The 20,241-nt window shown below is 41.2% G+C and overlaps 1 long non-coding RNA gene across 7 annotated transcripts in view; it reads right to left on the bottom strand.

Annotated features, from left to right (window-relative positions):
• LOC122776048 overlaps positions 1-20,241 on the bottom strand; it is a 32,503-nt gene that overhangs the window by 7,219 nt on the left and 5,043 nt on the right. For 4 of the 7 annotated variants that reach the window (XR_006361160.1, XR_006361158.1, XR_006361159.1 and 1 more), the window contains one exon: positions 690-787. This is a non-coding gene — a long non-coding RNA (uncharacterized LOC122776048). Of the gene's footprint in view, positions 1-689; positions 788-2,197; positions 3,888-6,896; positions 8,551-20,241 lie in introns of those variants that run through there. The other 3 variants (XR_006361161.1, XR_006361156.1, XR_006361162.1) reach the window with 3 other exon arrangements.

A 20,241-nucleotide genomic window follows, 5' to 3' on the forward strand; every position in this document is an offset into this window, starting at 1 on the left:
ATCCACCCAAGGTCAGCTCTTTGTGAAGAGGAGCTGGGAAGGGTCCAGTGGGGCAGAAGATGTTTGAAGGCTGTCAGTCAAATCATTAAAAACTGAAAATGAATTATTCCATCCTATTTAATTGAGAGCCACTTCTTCTTCAAATTGTACAAAACCCTTTCTGCTTGTTTTAAATTTCCCTTTAACCCACCATCTAGTTACACCCACCTTTTTTCTCTCTCACTTTACTCTGTCCTCCTCATACTGCTACCTGACTTCTTTGGCAGTGATACACAAAATGGCGACGGGGACCTGAGAGCTGGGAGGCAAAGAGTGGAAGCCATTTTCTAGCAGATCCAGGCCCCAGCACAGAGAATCAAGAATTTCTATTCCTAGTGGATAATTAAGATTATATCCTGTGTGTTTTCTGTGCACATGCTCTACAGATTATGTTTGTTTTTGTGTTTTTTAATCGACTGCACTAACAAGCCACTGGGACCACTTGGCATTTCGAATGGGATAAAGGCACATATCCAGCCATTATGACTTAATCTAATGCAGGCTCATGTTAAAAATTCCCACGAAGAGGAATAAAATAGATGTAGACAGAGGAGTAACGTACACAGCATCTAATCACAGCCTTGATTTCACTGAATTAAATGCGTCGTTCTATAAAAAAAACACATCAAATTTGCAGTAGTTCATCTTACTCACGACGCTGATGCGATCGCCAGTCTGTCTGTCCATGATTCCACTTGTTGACCAAAATGTCTGTGCCTGTGGCTTAAGTCAAAGCCCATTTCACTGCCTACAAAAGGGAGAGAGAGACGAGGGGGGGGAACAGAGGGTGAGAATCGAAGGGGGAGACAATTAACGACAGAGACAAAAGAAGTGCAACAACAGAGAGAACCAGAAACAGAGAATGATCAGTTGGAGAGCCAGCAGCAGCAGCAGCAGCAGCAGCAGCAGCAGAGGGCTATAGGGTCTCCTCTCTATAGCCTGTTTACTAATAAGCTCGCCCCACAGTCTTGCCTGGCCAAGGAAACTCATTAGTGGAACATGTAACACGCCGCACCCTCTCTGCTGGCCTGTACACCAGCCAAAATCTCACTGCCGCATGCTCACCCAACACCAACACACAAGCTCTGCCGTGGTCTTGGCCTTGCCCAGTAGCACCCACACACGGCATACATGCACACATTTTAGCAAACTGTATTACCGAGAGCCTGCAGTGTCACGCGCGTGGGCGAAGTGGCGAATATGCATGTACTCTTGTGAGCATAATAAGATTCTCTGCACATGTGGAACAGTATGTTCACATTCACACATGAGGGTATGCACAGGCGGCGCACAGCGAATGGAAGAGGCAGCTCATCCACATACTGTGTGCCCACGTTGTTCACGTACACCTCCGCCACCACCACACGGGGGTACGGGGGACAAACGTCGGAGGTAGTTAGTCACGTCTAAAGATTGCAGAAAAATAAAGAGGGCGACAGAGACAATGAAAGATGTTTGCATTGCCCTCTAGCCCTACAACCAAGGAGGACACTGCCAATTAAAGGCCTCCACTCAGCACAGTAGTGGCTGCTGAAGGGTGATCATTCTGTGCAAGGACACTAATTGCAGCGCAGGACACAGACCTTGCCAGGGATAGGTCTGTTCTATATTGTTTCTAATGTTTGTAATTACAGTGCGGTGCCTTGGCCTGCTGCCAAGACATGTTTATGGGCTTATGAGTAACCGAACTCCTCCAGCCTGTGGAGGGAGAATCATGTTCGAGCGATGCACTCAGTGCCCTCTGTGTGCCAGTGTTGTATATACATATACATATATATATAATGTATATACATGTTGATGACGCAAAAGAGTGTGTGCATAGGGGATGGTCAACAGTATATTAGAGCGCACACACACACACACACGCACATTGTTAGGTAGTGTGTCAGTTTTGAGTTTAAAAATCTGGGCACTCTATCTTTGCAGTGTGAGTAAGCCAGGGAAAACGTATAACATGAACCTGGACTGCTGCAGCATAAAGTGGAAACTAGTGCGACAGAACACTGCATTAAAGCCGATTGTATTCAGTGAACTGAACAACACAAAGACACGTCAAAGCCAGTGCAATTATTCTTATCACTACACAAACACAACTTAATTCAGCTCAGGGTTGACAAATGTAAGAAAGTGATGAAGTGGAGGTAAAATGAGGTTTTACAGTATTTTGATAGTGAAGGAGTTGCAGGCAAGGCCTTTCAGCACTTCCAACTTTGCCTCCAAGTAGAACAATTTTGCAGATTCTGCAGTTTTTCTCGGACCAAATTGCCTTTGGCGACAGCGGAGGCCAAAAGCTGGAGAAATATATGAGAGTTGGAAGAGAAAAGATGAGTGGGTGCAGCACAATATGATCTGGAATATCACTTTGCCTGGCAGGTACATAAAACAAGTATCTGTCCTGACGATGTGTGCTGAGAGACAGGCACATGTGAAGCTGCAGACTCTCTAAAACACACCGACATCTTTAACATTGAGCAGTTACAAGGAAAGAAAGCAATGCATTTTATTATTATGATTCCGGGTGTTTTTTTTTTTGAGAAACCTGTTTAAATGCTCAGTTTTCGACAATAAATGTACATTAAGTGTATAAGAAACCCGTTTATGGGTAAATTAACTTGAGGGGAAAAAAAGCACAAAAAAAACCACCTTGACCTCAAAGGGTCCATGATGTAAAGCAACCATTTAGAGGAAAAAAGGGGGAGGTACACTGGAGGAAAATCAACATCATCTGTCACCTCTGAAACTCTCACCCAGTCCAACATTATGTCATTATGACTGTGCTCACTGCCTCTGTGGAGTTGCTGTGGTTTTGTGGATAAATTACATGTGACACTCCCAGCTGACATTCTGATTAACACAGGGAGAATAAAATGGTCTCCAATACTCACTCGTCAACGGGGCGATGCACTAATGGCTTCAATGTATGGCGAGAGACGAATGCTCGAGCACTTCGCCGAGCGTTGACGTGTGAGTGCATCAGCATATGTGTGCGCCTGTCATTATTTCTCTCATTGAGCTGTGAAAGTTTTGTGCACTAAGTTTGGCGTTTGCACAAACACAGCCCTGAAAGTATGCGCGTGTATCGTTCCCGGGGTTGGAGCCTTTAGAGTTTAAGTCTCCCTCCTCGTTTTAAGGCCTTGCAGATTTCTTACTGTACTGCCGGTCCTGTGTGAGGGTTCAACAACCTGTAGTAGCCAGTCTGGACTCTGCAGATAGACACGCAGGATGACCGTGAGGGAGCCTGGCAAGTTTCTACCATAGAGATTTGATCAGACTGGATTGTCATATGCCCTCCAGCAGTTTGAGCAGGTTTCTCCACTGACTGACAACTGACAACCCTGAGGCAGATGTCGCAGTGGCTGACACAAGTTGGGCTGGGCTGACGAAGAAGGCTCTTTACAAGCAGTGACCTGCTCGTCCTCACTGAACAATGAACCTAAGTAATGGGCGGAGCTACATATAAACGTCTTTGCAACCAGCACGTCAAGTGCATATTTTTGTTTTACTGCACTTGAACGTTAACCAAAAAAAGCGTTAACGTTAAGAGTTGACGTCCACAGAATATTCATTCATTCATTCATTCATTCAAAACACCATACATACATACATTGTAAAATGTATACACACTGCATCTACTCACCATAGATTGAATATATGAAAAACATAATGCATGAACCAATATCATCTTACATTCTTACGACAGGCAGCACCGTATGTCAATCAACTCCCCAAAACCCTGTCAGTCCTCCAGAAGGCTGAGCCATACTATCATTTTCATTACCCTGGGTTTCTCAGTTTTACTGTACTTAAAAAACAGCAAAGCTGAGACCATTTTTGTGGGGGAAATGAAAAAAAGAAAAAAGAAAAAAAGAGAGGCTTCATTATTATGGCAGAAAAATATATTTACAACGAGCGCTCACTTGGCTTTCGTTCCCCCAGTCCAATCTGGATATCATATTAGGAGGAAATTGGAAGAAAATTCACAACATCACAGCAAGCTCATAAATGAAACAAAATCACATAATCCTAAATACCAAGTTATCCACAACAAATGAAGCAGTGTAGTGGTGGCTCAAAGCTGGGTCGTGTTGGTGAGCGGCTCGTTTTCACTATGTGTTGCACTAGTAAGAAAACGCTAAAGTCCTGGCACATCACATATAAACCGCATACTCAACACTGTCTGGTAGAAACACTGAGATCCAGAGACGTTCAGACTTCACACACGACAATAATCCAAATCTACAGCAGCAGACATTTATCAGAACATTGTTTTCCATTTAGATCCATGTAATAATATTCCAACCTAACACTGTGCTGTTCCCATCTGTTTATTTTCTGTTTGAAATGTATATATACATTTTTTAATATTAAACATACTTAACTCAAACACATGCTGATGCTTTAGGCTGCCAATAAGTGAGACTCAATTCCTATCTAGTGTTATTTGGAATAAATCAATTAAAAATCAATTGAATATTTATTTATTTATTTTTTATTTTTTTACAGTTGTCACAAATTAAATATTAACAAATTCTGAGAATTGTAGTTTGAAATCAACAGACAAAGCAGTATATGCATGAAATGTTTCTGACCCATCAAAAGTCAACCAGTGACAATAAGATGATTGCCAGAGTTGTGGATTTTGCTCTGACAGGTAACTAAATGATAGCAATATAATATATCAATCAATATCAATATATTATAATTGTTTACTTGCAATTCTTTAATTGCAAACACATGGGTGTACGTGTGCGCACACACATACACACACACACACACACACACACACTTTTCTCTGCATCTGCTATTAAATAGACAAAGATGTCATACTATCATTTTGTTTATATTTTAGTGTATTTTACTGTATTATAGACGTACTTGGAGAATTACCGTCAAGTACATTTATGTCACAATCTAAACGTTTTAAAAAATATTATTTATTTCTTACAAAAAAAACCCGAATAATTTACTTCAACATTTAATAGCTATCTTTTTGCTCAGTGTATATCAAATAAATCTAACACAAATTAAACAGGGGACATTAAGGGTAAGGTAAAGCAAAGTCAAATATTTTAAAAGCTTGTACTATAATATACTGTCATAATTAATTATAACTCCTATGAGCACTGTGTGTAAGCACAGCTATACACAAAGTGTGATTTACAGTATTTTCACTGTGGCCCATTTTCTTGGTGTTGTCAGACGAAGGTTTTAAAATCTTTACAGGTACGATTTCATCATTTTTTTTAAAATAAAATAAAATAAAATAAATCCAGAAATTCACAGCCAAGTTCAAGGCCACGGTCAAGTTCGTACGTTTGGTAACTTTGGTAACGTTCTGCATAAAGCGTATATTTTCCGTAAGCTCTACTTATAATTAAAGCTTAATGGCTCGATTACTAAAATGACAAAAATGGAATCTATTAAAAGGAAACTAACAAAAAATACAAAATACAAAACCATTTCAAGAAGCCAAGAACATGTATTGAAAGTAAAAAAAAACAACAAGGACATAAAACACTATCCTTCATACTGTGAAAAAGAATCAATATGTGACGTTCTACCTAAAGAAAAAAATGTTCATCATACACACAGTTATGCACATTTGTTTATGTACTTGTTCATGTGTGTGTGTGTGTGTGTGTGTGTAATAAAAATGACTGCAAAGCCTCGCCACCCTGCCATCTGCCCCTCAACACGTAACCACGTAACTTTTCCCTGGACCTCTGCCATTCGCTGCCAAAAAGGCCTTAAGGGTGGAGTAGTGTGTGATTCTCTGCCAGCCAAAATCCTGTGTCCACTATTACTCAAGTAGAGATTATGCTCTAATATTCTGTCCCAGATATGAATCTACAAATCTCCCTATAACAAAACATCAGTTTGGTTTAACCCTTCAAACAAGTTAGAGGAGAAGCTCTGATAAGCAGCCTAACATGCCAGAAAACCAAGCCACAAACCAGGCCCACGATGAACGCGCTTATTTATAAATGACTTAATATGTATATATATGAAAACAGTACTATATATACATCAAAGGCAATAATATAAAAAATATGTAATAGAATAGACTCAGGGTTGTCTTTATTACACACTAATACAACCTGCTAATACGACCAGAATTTTCCAGCAAAGACTTGAATTAGTACATTTTTAAAGCTTTATTATTTCATTATTTGGCTACTTGCAGAGGGATCAGGCTCATTCAGGTTTGTTCTTAGAATGAAAACAATAGCATTTTATATGCATCAATTTAATTTACGCGACACTTTGTCTTCAAAACGCAAAGAATACGTTTCGTGACGTTCTACATTCAAAGAAGAAAGATACACATACACGGAGGGGAATAGACGTGAACACTAACTGTGGATACATAAAGGCAAACTGATTTTTTTTGTCTTAAAGAAATGCACCAGGCTTATTTAATTCCACTTTAGAGAATATTCAACAGATCAACATGGCCAGCACCTCACATGTTTCTCTCTATATACTATAGTGCACACTAATCCCACACTGCATCACCCTCATAACCTGAAATACCTTCCACTCATACACTGATTACCATGGAGTGTAAAAATCCTGCGGAAATCAAAGTACAATTGATTTTTGTTAATTAGAATTAAGTTCACTGAGAGCTGGGAAAACTATGGCTTCTCATAATAGATTATATTCTGCACACTGAGGAAAAAGGAAACTTTGTTAAACAAAAAAAAACAAAAAAAAAACAAGTTCATCAAAAGTTTAATTGTAGAGGATGCTTGTTAAACGCTAAAAGCCTAAAATGTAAACACGCGGACAAACTTCCCTCGAAAACCACAAAAGCGCGCACACACACACACTGTATAAAAGCTGATGTTACTCACCAATATTTCAGAACAAAGATGGCAAAAACTCTGCAGCTCTCCCTGCTGCAAGATCCCGTTTGATGCGTCTTACAAGATCCACTGACCCGTCCCGTTCACAGCCATGCCTCAGCCCCCTTCAGCTTCAGCCCGAGTCCCAGCCTCAATCTCAGCTCCAGGCTCACTCCCCCTTCCAGCCACAGTCCCAGACCCCAAGATCAGGTCTGTGCGTTCCCGTCTGCCACCAGCTGGGTCCAGGCCTGGTGAGGCCTGGAACAATAGGAGGCCATGAGGCTGTCTGCAAGGCTCCAGCTTAGCCCGTCTGCTAGTTAACAAGTCTTTGAATGAGGAATGTTAGCCAACAGACAAACAGCATGTCTGATGCATGCAAATAGCACAACTAGTCCAGTCACAGCCTCTGCTGGGCACATGAATAATTCAGCATTCTATATGCTACTCTCCCACATTACTCCCTCCCTCTTCCCAAATGAAATGCCTTCACAGGAATAAGTGTGGCAAAGTATTCAAACCCATGCTTTAAAAACAGCCCTGGCCACTACATTGGTTTTAAGACATAAACGTGGAATAACGGCACAAAGCACTTATGTCGAGACACAACAGTCATGGCTATTCTTTGACACTTCATCGCAACAATTTCTGATTCTGTGCATGCTACCTTTTCTCTCCCTTTAAAATGTCTTTTGTTTGCAGTTGGCACCTGTCCCAGAAAGAACTCGGCTCAGCACACCACTCTTTGCCCCGTTAGGAGAGCGAGTCGGTGTAAATGTGAGAGTACAAGGGTGAGTGAGTGACTCAGAGACAGAGAGAGGACATGGGAAGGAAATAAGGAGACACACAGAGTAAGACGAAGGAGACACGATACTTCACACCCAGTCGCTGTTACTGATGAAGGATATTTCTTTAAGACACAGATGTGAACCAGGCTCGGATACTGGTCAGTGCATGCACTACTTCCGTCATCCATCGTGGTCAACCAGACCACAAGCCCACCACAAGCAGGTTACCCATCAGAAATGGCGCCCGGGCCCTCCAGGTGGAACAAGGCCCATCACGTGGCGAAACACCACCTTCGCAAATTTCGATTCCAAAATCGGAGAACCAAAATAAATACTACGAGAAACCCAACGGCGCGGAAAAAAAACACAAACACCGAGGCACATTTTTACAAAACGAAATGCAGAAGTACAAAAGAAAAAGGGCTAAAATCCAAAAGCGATGCAAAAATCAACATCAAAAGTGAGAAAAGGCAACTAATGAGCAACTTGTTGCCAGGTTCTGCAGAGCTGCTGTGCAGCTTGTTGGAAGCAGAGGGTTAAAATCCAGCTAGTAGTGAGTGAAAAAAAAGCTCCGTCTATGGAAGGGCGGGCTGTGGGGAGGCCCTGACTGTAGAAATAGCAGCAGACTTTTTGTTTTTTTCCCCATGCAGAGCTTAAGTCTCCCTCTTGCGTGTGGCTGGAGCAGAAAGAAGGGAGCAACCGAAACAGAGAGAAAAAGAAGAGAGAGGGGTGGGTGTGGGGGGAGGAGACAGCGGGTGCACAGTGAAGGGGAGAAAAGCTCCACTGATGATGAAATAGGAGGTGCGTTGGAGCGCGCGAACCAGTCACTTTTTCATCACATGTCCAACACGGCAAGGAACTGTATTTGCACTGGAGACGGGAGAGAGGGAGGGAGCATAAGACGAGTGGGAGACTGAGACACAGAGGGTAAGAGAGGGAGAGTGGGAGGGTGGAAAGCACTAAATGTGGGCGGGCCTGGAAGGAGGAAGAATGACACAGAAGTCCACTCCCCCCCGCATGTGCGCAGACGCAGTGCACACACTCACACACCATACTGGAACACACCATACAGTACCTCTGCTATACTATACAGTATAGACGAGTGAAAAGAAGAGCGAGTGAAAAGAGACGGTCCCTCAGAGTGGACGGTATGGTTGAAGGATCTGTGAAATATACAACACTTCTGAGAGCCGGTTGAATTATTAACCTCATCGCTGACGACAGTGGGTTCTTGGTGCTTGTCTTCAAAGCGCAGGGAGAGAAGCACACACTCAGGGAGTGCATTAACTCTTTAGCATGCCACAGTGACTTGAGTGATTGTGCAGAATGGACACACACACACACACACACACACACACACACAAGAAAATAAATAAGCTTATGAATGGACGGCATGGTCAGGACCATCTTCCTCGGGCCCCCCCGACTCACTGTCACAAAGCAAAGTGAACGCTGAAGCAGAACCCTTGAAGCAATTCTGGCATTAAGTCAAAGCGCTAATAAGCATTTTTGGGTGAGACTTTGTTGCTTCTCTTTGAGAAAAAACAGCTGCCACATGCCCGGTGAAGAACGTTTAAGAGTTCAGAGAAGGGGGGGGAGCCGATTTGTCCTCGCACGAACAAGGAAATATAATGGTCTAAACTACAGTATGCACTGATTTGCACAAGGAGTCATCGAGAGTGAAATAGGGACGTGAACATTACACAACGGCTGTTTCCACCATTTTAGATGTATTGATTATTCTCTACAGTAACGTCTGTCCCTCTCTCACACACACACACACACACACGCTAGCTCTCTTTCTCTCTTTCCCTGCTGTCCCTCCCTCTCTCTTTCTGCCTCCGTTCTGCCACCTTCTCTACTCGGCGATCAGCATTTGGCTTTTTCCATTTGTGGAAGATTACTGTAACGCTATTGTAAAACAACTTCCTGCCTCTTTTGGCTCTGGTTCTGAAAAAAAACTGCAAATGCAGAGCTTGTGAGTCGTGGCTTTAACTTTTTTTTTTTTTTCCCCCTCTGCCTTGATCTACAGGAGCTCTCTGAGGAAATAAAAGGAGGAAGGGGATATGTAAAGTGTGTCTGTTACTAAGGAACTATTTTAATTGCATTTCTGCTTTAAAACTGCTGAGAATTAAAGAGGGCAAGAGGGGACCACATGCCTTGCAGACACAATGAGGGAAAAAAAAGGTGGGGGTTCAACTTTTCTTACTTTTACTCTGTGAAAACATTCTGTTGGTTTTGGACGGCGCTGAGGCTCAGGCTCACGTAGATCTGTCTAACATGGTTGCTACTGCTTTCATAGCACGGCCACCACCCTGTTCCTCGCCGGTTCTCTTCATAAGCACAGCAGCACAGCGGCTCCACTCTCCGCAGAAACTTTTCTCCTATCTGAACTTAAAAAATACAGATGTGCGGGGAGTCAAAGACGCATGTGAGCATTATTTACACGAGCCCGGATTGTTTGCTCTCGCTCTCCCCTGAATACGATCGACGCCAGCTTAGTTTAGGTGTCTGCACTGGCATGAGCTATAGTATCGAGGAGGAGTGCAGCTGCACGTCACATCTCGCCATGTGTTTTAGCCAATTGAGAGACCCATGACTTCATTATGGCTGCAATGTATAAAGCTGTCATGTGTATATATTTAGAGACCTTATTTGGGAATAACTTGAATAATAAAACAGATTATGTTGGACCTCCAAGAATTAAATAGCCGTTTCCTTTCTGCGTTTGTGCTCAGTGTGCGCAGACTGCACTTTGCATGGACTAAAGTTCACTTTAGTTTTAGTTTTGAGTCGCCTGCCAACTGTAACCACTCTGTTGCTGTGGACCAGATTATTTATGATGTTTTTAAAATCAATTCATAACTATTACAGATTTGAAAAACCTACAAAATGCATGAACTAATGCTGTTTTTGCACCTTAAAATGTTTTACTCACTTACTCAAGAGGCTTCCTTTTTTTTACGGAATGATCAAATAAATATTAGTATATAAAATATAAATGTTTTTTTTATATATATATAATTTTGAGATGAATTTGAATGCTCCTTGATTGTCATAATGAACAGAAGTAAGAGGAGTGCTACAGCTTGTTTCGAGGCGGCTTCATCTGTGTGACACAGAATCGGTCAATCAGGCCTATTGATAATACAATGCGAAACAAAATGGCAGGCGACGCCATGTCATGAACATCATTTCACTATTCATCTAAAAATGAATACTTGCACTCTAACGTTAAAAAACTTTAAGTTCTGATTTTGTGATCATGTTTCAGATGAATATTTCTTAGAAGAAGCAAATCAGGAACATTACACATGGAAACAAACACTGATTCAAAAAAATGAATGTACAATTGTACAATTGTGCAGCAATATGAAATGCTACACACAGGCATCCATGACACGTGAAATAACAACTAGATTCACAAAAGTGTTAACTGTAAAAGTTTCACACTGATCGAGCCTCACATATGGTATGAGCTGTGGTCTGCTGCAGGCACAAGAACACAAACAATATGCTCTCTTATTTAAAAATAAACACTGTCTACTCTTAGAGGTTTGGGTGAGTGGACAGGTCGAGGTCACATGGCTGTGTACACCTGCTGTTTTTCCCTATATCATATAGGAAGCAGTGAGCAGTGAGAGCTGGAGGGATGCGAGTGTGTGTGCAGTGGGCAGGAAGATCCACAGAGACAAGGCAATACTTAGTACTTAGTCATTTGCAAACATCAAGGACGCATCAGGGTGTCTGTGAGGTAATAGAGGGGTGGTTCTGTGCTTGGTCAGCAGCCACAACATCAACAGACTTCGAAAACGCAAAGATATTCTTATGGACTTATTCAAGATAGCCACAGAATGTAACTCTGCACGTCTTTATAGACTCGAGGAGCAGGAGTCTATGAGGTGGTCTTGCTTAAGCCCTGCACGTGTCTAAACAACTTCTCTATTACACCCAAGACCTTTGAGGGCACACCCCATCGAGCGGAGAACAAAGGCCATGACCCCTAGGTCAAAAGTGTTACACAGGAGGCCAAGCAGGCCCATTGAGTTTCCCATAGCTGTTTGCTTTAAGAAGGTAAAGATTACTAACACATTAACTAATGCCGATTAGGGGGTTATTCCTCATGGGAGTGAGGTCCCAGGGGAGCACATGCCGTCTTATTAACACAACCCGAACTTTGACCCCAGCAGTAACCTCAGGCAGTCGACTGTGACCACTACTTTCTGCTGTCTGTTTGACACACACACACACACACACACACACACAGACAGGCAAGGTGCAGCACAGCTTGAACTGGAAATGCGCTCCTCTTTAAAAAAACAAAGGGTGTACTGACTTGACTGTCGATCAATGATCTGTACTGTGTAATCTAATAATATTACAGTAAATAAAAACTCCTATCCAAACACAATTGATCTGCAAATGTTGTTTTTACGGTTCCAGCTTTAAAGCATATTCAAGTTTATAAAATGGGGGCATGGACAATAAGGTTCTGATCACAAAATGGTGGATTCAAGACATGCGCAGCATTGATGTTCCAGATAACTCAGGCGATGATGATGTCCCAAATGATTATATGCTGACAGGGAAGAAAATAAAGGGGCAGTTTTTTCACCTAATGTCCCTGCCATGCTGTTCCACCATTGCATCAGCTGAGGAGGTAAAAGTACTGTAAAATGGGATGATCTTACATAATCCTGCAAACAGCAAGCCAATAATAGGCCGAAATATGATAGATATCTTTTATCATCTTTGTAAAATAATGCTCATAATCAGAACAACCTGTGGTTATCTCTCCCAAGACTGACTATTTTATTAATATTAATCACATGGACAGCAAAAGATAATCCTGCAAGTGTTGATGTAGATATTACAACTGAGCATTTATTAAAAAATACACAACTGAATGCATTTGAAACCAGATCATCTATATTTTTTTCTTTTAGTTTATTTCATAAAAACATACAATTTAATTTAATATAAACAAGTATAAGAGAAAAAAAACTAAATAATGGGTTTTTAATAGGAAAATAAACAGATGTGTTTTTAATTTAATTACACACTTTAGTTTCAGTAAAATATATGCATCTTCTTACTAACTGTAAGGTATAAATGGGAATTCATAATATATAGATATAAAATTAAAAAATTAAAAAGAATTTTAATACACACATAAATATGGAATTAAAGCATAAACACCATCTATTTATTATTATTAAGATAACACATTTACAACTCTTGCAAAAATATGTTTGCTCACTGAGTGGACATTCATACTGTAATTTGAGGTTTGTGGAAAATTGTACTTTCATGTGAAGTTTATATCGACTTTCCAAAGTTTAATATAACAAATTTACTAAACAAATTATAGATGCATGTGCAAGTATAAATAGAAAATACTACAAGGCTGACATAATTAAATGTTTGCAACCATTAGCGTCATTATTTTATAAAGCTTATAAAGATTCATATATTAAAAATCTACTAAATGAAGCCGATCCCTAAGGAATAAATGATTACTTTAAATACTTTGAAATCTTTTGTGACAGGTTTTTAAAACATTACAAATTGTAAAAAAAATAAATAAAATCACTTAAATGGTTGTAAATGCATGTTGTTGCATTTGTTTAGTTTTATTCTTTTGCAGCTTAGATCGACCGACTTTACCGGAAATGTTTTACGATGTGACCTTTCAATCTACTTCTAATATGAAAGTACAGAGCAGAAGATTCATTTTACATTTGCTAAATGTCATTTGATCCAGTATCTTACATACATGTTCACAAATCAAATGCAAAATCAAGAGAATTCTGGTACGACAATGAAATGATTTTAAAGGCACATTCTAAAAGAAGCTAAAGAAAGATTCTACCGGATCAATTCTTCATAACACAATAAACAGAAAAACTTCTTTTTAATGGCAAAACTGAACTCACCTTGCCGTTTCTCTTAGGATTTAAAAATAAAAGAGGACACGACGAGGTAAAAGAAGAGGGGAGACACAGAAAAAGGAACAAGCTCCGGGGAACAAGCGGGAAATTATGGAACTATTTGATATCAGACCTCAGAGTGGACAACCTTTCCAAAGAGGGACGCGCCCTAGCTGTAACTAACAACTGCTTCTGGCAGCACAACAGCCGAACACATTGTCCTGCATCAGGGCAGTTTTAGCATTGAATTGGGAGGGAAAGAAGTCCATATCAAAGTATAGCATATTAAATATTTAAATGTAGTTATAATGCAAGAACATGTATGAATGCTTTTTTTTTTTTTTTAATATATCTATCTATCTATGGGAACTTTTTTTAAAGACTAACATATATTTTAATCATTTAATTATGATAACAATAATAATAATAATAACAATAATACAAAAATCAAATTTTTAATAAGGTCACTATTTGCTGACTTTTACTGATATAATTCACAACCAAAATATAATTTTCCTCACAATAATTAAAGTAATGTAACTCTTTACTGGTCATAAACAAGGGGATATATTATGGCTATGGCTACATTGTGGTGCTAAGGCACTAAATAAACTGAAGTACTGGGACAAACTCTCAGTGACACAAAGAGACAATCGTCCACTTTCCTGTCCACTTGAAGAGCCCTGTCTACCACATACCTGAACTCTTTCTTTTCAGGTCCCCCCCCCGCCCCCCCCAAAAGGGCTTATCATACCTCGTTCTAAAAGCCATGGTCATTTTTGTTTCGTATTCTCCCACCACAATGAGCCAGGAGTACAGTGAGCTGGTATTTTTTCGGGGCCATGTCAAAACCGACCATTTCTGCACCACAGGGCTGCACGGAGGAGTCCCGTATGTCTGTCCTCAGCATGCATGTTGTTTTATTTTCTTACACACTCTCACTAGATTCCTTGCGCCCCTGAAAACAACAAAACATGCACCTAATGCACTATCCATTTCATAAACATGTTCTCCCTCTGGTGCCCGCTCCAGCACAGAACCATTCTGTCTGTCTCTCTCTCTCTCTGTCTGTCTGTCTCTCTCGCTCTCTCGCACACACACAGCAAAGTTATCACGGTCACATTAAAAAACTTTAATTAAAAACAACACATGAGGCAGAAAACACTGCTAATATTCATCCAATTCCCTCTTCAGCAATGCCTTTCAATGGCAACATAGGAAACAACATTGGTATTGATTTCCATGTGACAAGGACATAAACACTGATTAGATAAATTCCACTTGGGCCCAGTGACTGTATTTGGTCTGCATCGTGTTATTAGCGGGAGGATATTTGTCTATGTGGGAGAAAAGTGGCACTTCACAGGACAGCTGAGTAAACAAAGGTTTTATTACTGCACATGGAAAAGGAGCAAAACACAAAAGGGGCAAAAAATAATGAGTTGAAGATATGCTCCAAATCTTACAGAAAACAACATCTTCCTTTTATTTGTTCCACTGTAAATATGAGCCTTTATGATTAAGAACATAAAAGCTGTTGCCTGCGTTGGAGACGCCGTTGAGTAAACAAATTAGCCCGTGTAGACGCAGAGACTCGAGGACATGTGCACTCAGCAGACGACTTGCTGCTGTAAACCTGAACCTTTGGTGTACACAGGTGCTCGCTGTACTCGCGTGTGTTTCCTCCTGCTCGGCTAATTTGTTTAATACAGAAGTAAACGCAGCACATCTATGAGCTCCTGCAGAGATACGAGGGGACTGCATACTAAAGAAAATTGCAATTTAAATTGTGTATTTTTACTTTTGCCTGGCTGAATTCCATTGACATATATATGTCTCATTATTATTAATCAATAGCATTACAATCTCAGTCATAATCACGCGATGCGATGATACTTACATACGTGCTAAAGTTTAAACAACAATTTCTGTAACCGAGGCTTCGCATGTGTCAATTATATATACCTACAATTATTTTTTTTACCAGTAGTCACTATGTGAACAACACGCAGGAAACTGTGGTTGACAGTCTCTGATCCCCTAAACCAGCTTAGTGTGGCCAAGGGTCATGCAGAGGACATGACAGTGGAGGGAGAAGTCAATCTTATGCTTCCGTACTGCCACAGGCCTGTGTGCAGCGACAGCAAGATGAGCTACAGGGCTTTCCAAAATCCACACTCGCTTGGCTGCGAGCAAGTGTGTGTTTCAAAGGAAGCGCTGAGGAAAGCATTTTTCAGGGCAGCACTTGTGCACTTGACAGTGTGCTTTAGCCTGTCCCTGTATCGTTGCTCTGACTCAGAATCCCCTCAACACCAATATCTGTCATGTTTAGCAGCCAGAAGGCATGACGTCCATTTGTTTTACAGTGGAGACGTCCATCTTGTCTAATCGGGTGTGTTTTTTGTTGTTACGTCTAAACAGTGCAAATACCGCGGGCTCTGCTGAACAGCATAGGGTCGAGGGGTTAAAAGGCAGAAGGCACTGAAATGGGAAGGGAGAGAAAAGCATCAGCTCTCCGACTGCTGTCAACTGAGCCTCTGCCTCTGTAATGGAGGGGTGATAACCTGGCACAAAACCAAACACTAATGCCCCATAAATGTCAGAGACTGCAGAAAAGCAGGGAGACAGCAAAAATGAGAGCACATTCATATTTCAGTATGGCAGATGCTATAATGCATTGATGCCTCACAGTGAGTGCACACCAGTATGCCAAGAGAGAGAAAAAGAAAAGGCAGATATTAAACAAGGGAAATTAAAAAGATTTTTTTTTTTTTTTTTAAAGGTGACTGAAGCAGTCCCATGTGATGATTGTCTCTATTCAACAAAGTTCGGACTGGATCCTTTCTTACTCCCGTCTTTCACCCTCGCTCACAACCGAAAAACTGGCAGGGTGGGGGTTGTGGATGGGGTTGAGTCTGGTGTTGGGGGTTGGGTTGGACTGCTGGAGAGAGTGATCTTTTTTCCAGTGGGGTGAAAGGCGGATGGTCATGTGTGCAGAGCTCATGACAAAAGGCCCTTTTATGTGCAGCGTATGCAGATAGAGGAGGCTCCTTTGTGCACAGATGGAGATCCCATGCCTGCTCTGCCTGCGGCAGAGAGGGAAGGGAGGGAGGAGCGGAGAGAAGAGTGTTGGTGAGGCGAAGGGAGGGAGGGAGGGAGGGAGGGGTGTCTCTGGCACCGAGTGCCATCACTGTGTCTGCTTCGGGAAAGGGGCACAGAAAGGGAGAACCAAGCAACCTGGTCCTTCCCTGTTCATCGGGAGAACGGGGTTTGCTGCGAGTGAGGACAGGGAGACAGGTGACTTACATATTCTAAATTATTATTTGCAAATCATCTCTGTTGCACTGATTGCTAAAATGAGCGCCAGAAGGTTTGGACCAGCAGAACAAAGCATGTAAAAGTTAACCAACGTTAACTAAGGACAACTGGGTTACAGAGGCTTGAATCACTTTTTACCTACAGTGTCTCAATCTCCGAAAAGGTTAAATAAAAGTCAATTTCACCAGTGGGAGGCAACAAGTGATCAAGTCAAGGTGAAATAACAACAACATCTAATGCCAATAACATGATTAAATGAATTCGCCACTGTTTACTTACATCATACTATTACACTGACATTTTTAACATCTCCAGATTTAAGCACAAAATGATGTAAGTGTCCACTGCCCCCGTGCCACTTCTCTCCTGAGACATGAGGTGACACCCACTGACATCCCGTCTGCTGAGAAGACGTCACATCCTTTGAGCGGCCTACTCCCACTGACAAGAACATGTTGACTCTCAAGCCAGGCAGCTCTGCTGCCAGAGTATCGACTCCTTTTCACCAGTGAACAGATGGTTCACACACACACACACACACACACACACCCTAACTCCCCTTATCCCCTCTTAAATCTAACCTTATTAAAAGCCTTCTTTTAAACATTGACTTAAAATCTGCTTTTTCATAATTAGGGACAGCCTTTTTCCTGAGTTGGACAAGCCAAAAAAAAATGCAAAATTGACTTGTTTTTATTTTGAAAGTTGTCCCCAGAGTTCCTCAATGACAGAAACACACAATAAAAGCCCAACAAGGCAGACTTAGATGAGTTAAAGTGATTATGTGTTTTCGTCTGAGGACTGTCTTGGTTTGCTGGCCCTGGTCTTTACTCTGGCCTGCCTGCACTCTGCCTGCACTCTGCCTGCACTCTGCCTGCAAAGAGTCCAGGAATGAGAGGCTGGCACTTGTTCCTGTCTCCACTATCTGATCCCCTGTTGCTACCCTAGATGCCAACAAAGGTATTTCTGCTTCTAATACACAGGAAGAAGAAGAGAGATTCTGAGCCTTACTTGACTGAAAATGGAAAATAAAAAAACCACAACAAGACTTAGTTAAGCTTATTGCCACAAAGTTAAAAAGTGTTAGGACATTTTCTAAAGTGTAACTTTTTGTGATTAACCTTTGAAAATGATTAATAAATGACCTCATCTTCATCTCATAACTTGCAAACATGCAAAAGCAAGAGCATGATGAAGATAAGGAAGGGGATGAGAACTCCGCGGCACGTTTAAATATCTACTCGTCTACGTTGACCTGTAAAATCTTCAAGACTGGAACAAATGCAAATCGCGCTAACTTACTCGCATCAAACATTCCTGAAGGCTTTTCAAATGAGCTCACGCTCACAATGGTGGGGTGCCCAGAGCAGGGTGAATATACAGTCCTGACTCTGAATGGCACAATGTGTGAGAGCTGAAGAGGGAGCTGTGAACTGAAGGCTCAGGACCCTCCAGGTCGCCTGTCTCTGTGCGGTGCTGAGCTTTGGCTGCTTCCAGTTTGCAAAGCTGAACACCGCAACTGCCGCTACCACGTCTTATGATTGACTCTAGATCATACTCTAGACTGTAAAACAGTGAAGCTCCTTACAAGTTCATTAACACACAGAGTGCTAACATAACACAAACAGTAAAAAAAACAGTTTAATCATATACTCTGGTTCAATTAAAAAAACTATACTACTTGAGTGTTAAAGTTCCAGTGTGGAACTTCTGTTGCCCCCCAGAGGAATTCTGAGGAATGACCAAAACACGACCACCACGTCCACATAACGTAGGCCTGTGATTGCACAACACCCATCCACCCCTCCAGTACCCGGCTGCAAAAAAAGCATTTATCGCATCAAACTGCATTTCTAGGCATTTTCATCTTTACTCTAGGCTGAACTCCTTTGGCCTCTAAACATTTGTTTATATTTAAAAGTTACGTACTACAGTTTTAAGCGAACCCCAAGGTACACGTCTTCACCCATTAGCGCCAACTCCAATTCCCCCAAGCTAAAACTTCCTAAAACACATTTATTTAGTATTTGCTGATAAATACGGAATAAATAACACAAAACATGAACCTTTTTTTCTTTTGTTGGTCTGTGGTTACTTAAGAGAAGTCAAACATGTTTACAGTTTAAATGGAACAAATACTGCAATGTGAGACAATGAATAAAATAAAATTGGGGTGGGATACTGGAATAGCGCTAACTGACAACACACTCACAGTAGACCACACTACACCACAGTGTAGTATAGTAGTTTCATATTTTCAACAGAGATGGTTAGTAATAATTGAATATAGTCTGCCATTCATGTTATCCATTGTGTATATTCACCACAGGAAGATGGTCAGGATTGTACCTGTTGATTTAAACAGTGAAGCAATGTCACCATTTAATGTGCGTGGGCTATGAATGTAATGACAAAACGACAACCCTTAAAATCGTGGTCTTGGTGGCGACGCATTGGGAAATGTAGGTGCACCTAATTTTGTGCCGGTGCACAAATAGTGCATGAAAAAGTCAGACTCACCAATGCAACCAATGCCAAAACTGTTGGAGCCCTGTTATTCCTGTAGACCTTCTACAAACAAAGTCTGTCCATCACTTAAATGACACTTTAACAGCTGTACAGTCTCATCGCTCTGTCCACAACTGATGACATTACATTTGAGGTTAGAGCGCTCTGCTTTGTTGATACCATTTCTACTTTCATATTCTCTCATTTTCAGCAATATTGTCAGAGCTGCTCTCTGGATATTGAGAGGCTTCAGACAGTCCTTCTCTCCTGACCCTCTTAACCTTAACCATCCTGTTTAAGTACTTTGCTTTGCAGTGCCTTTGCTCCAAAGTGGACATTACATGTTACTGTGAATGTCATGCAAGGGACAGCGCAGGCAGCCTGCAGCATCTGGTGGACACCTGCAAGAGTGCAAGTGACTGGAGGGGTAAAAGAGAGGTCTTTTTGGTTCCGCCAAGTCACTAAGTATCTGGGCCAGTGTACACAGACCATCAGTGCCCCGGCCACTTCCATAGCCTTAAGCATGGCATACGGAGTAGTAAACATGGATGTACAATCGCTAAATCAAAGGCAGCTTACAATTACAATGAATAGTCAGTGGATTCAAATGCCAATGGCTGGTGCACTTTATTTTCAATCTTCTTAAGTAGTTGGCCTGCAACTTGTTATATTATATTAAATATATTATACTATTAATATTATTATTGTTGTTGTCATTGCTACTAAGTGAATTTGTTATTTCCATTATGAATGGAATCTCTGCATCATCACTTGATTTAAAAATTGACCCATGTTGAGAGCACAACAACCATT

This window comes from Solea senegalensis, linkage group LG10, assembly GCF_019176455.1.
Source record: "Solea senegalensis isolate Sse05_10M linkage group LG10, IFAPA_SoseM_1, whole genome shotgun sequence".
Taxonomy (NCBI): domain Eukaryota; kingdom Metazoa; phylum Chordata; class Actinopteri; order Pleuronectiformes; family Soleidae; genus Solea; species Solea senegalensis.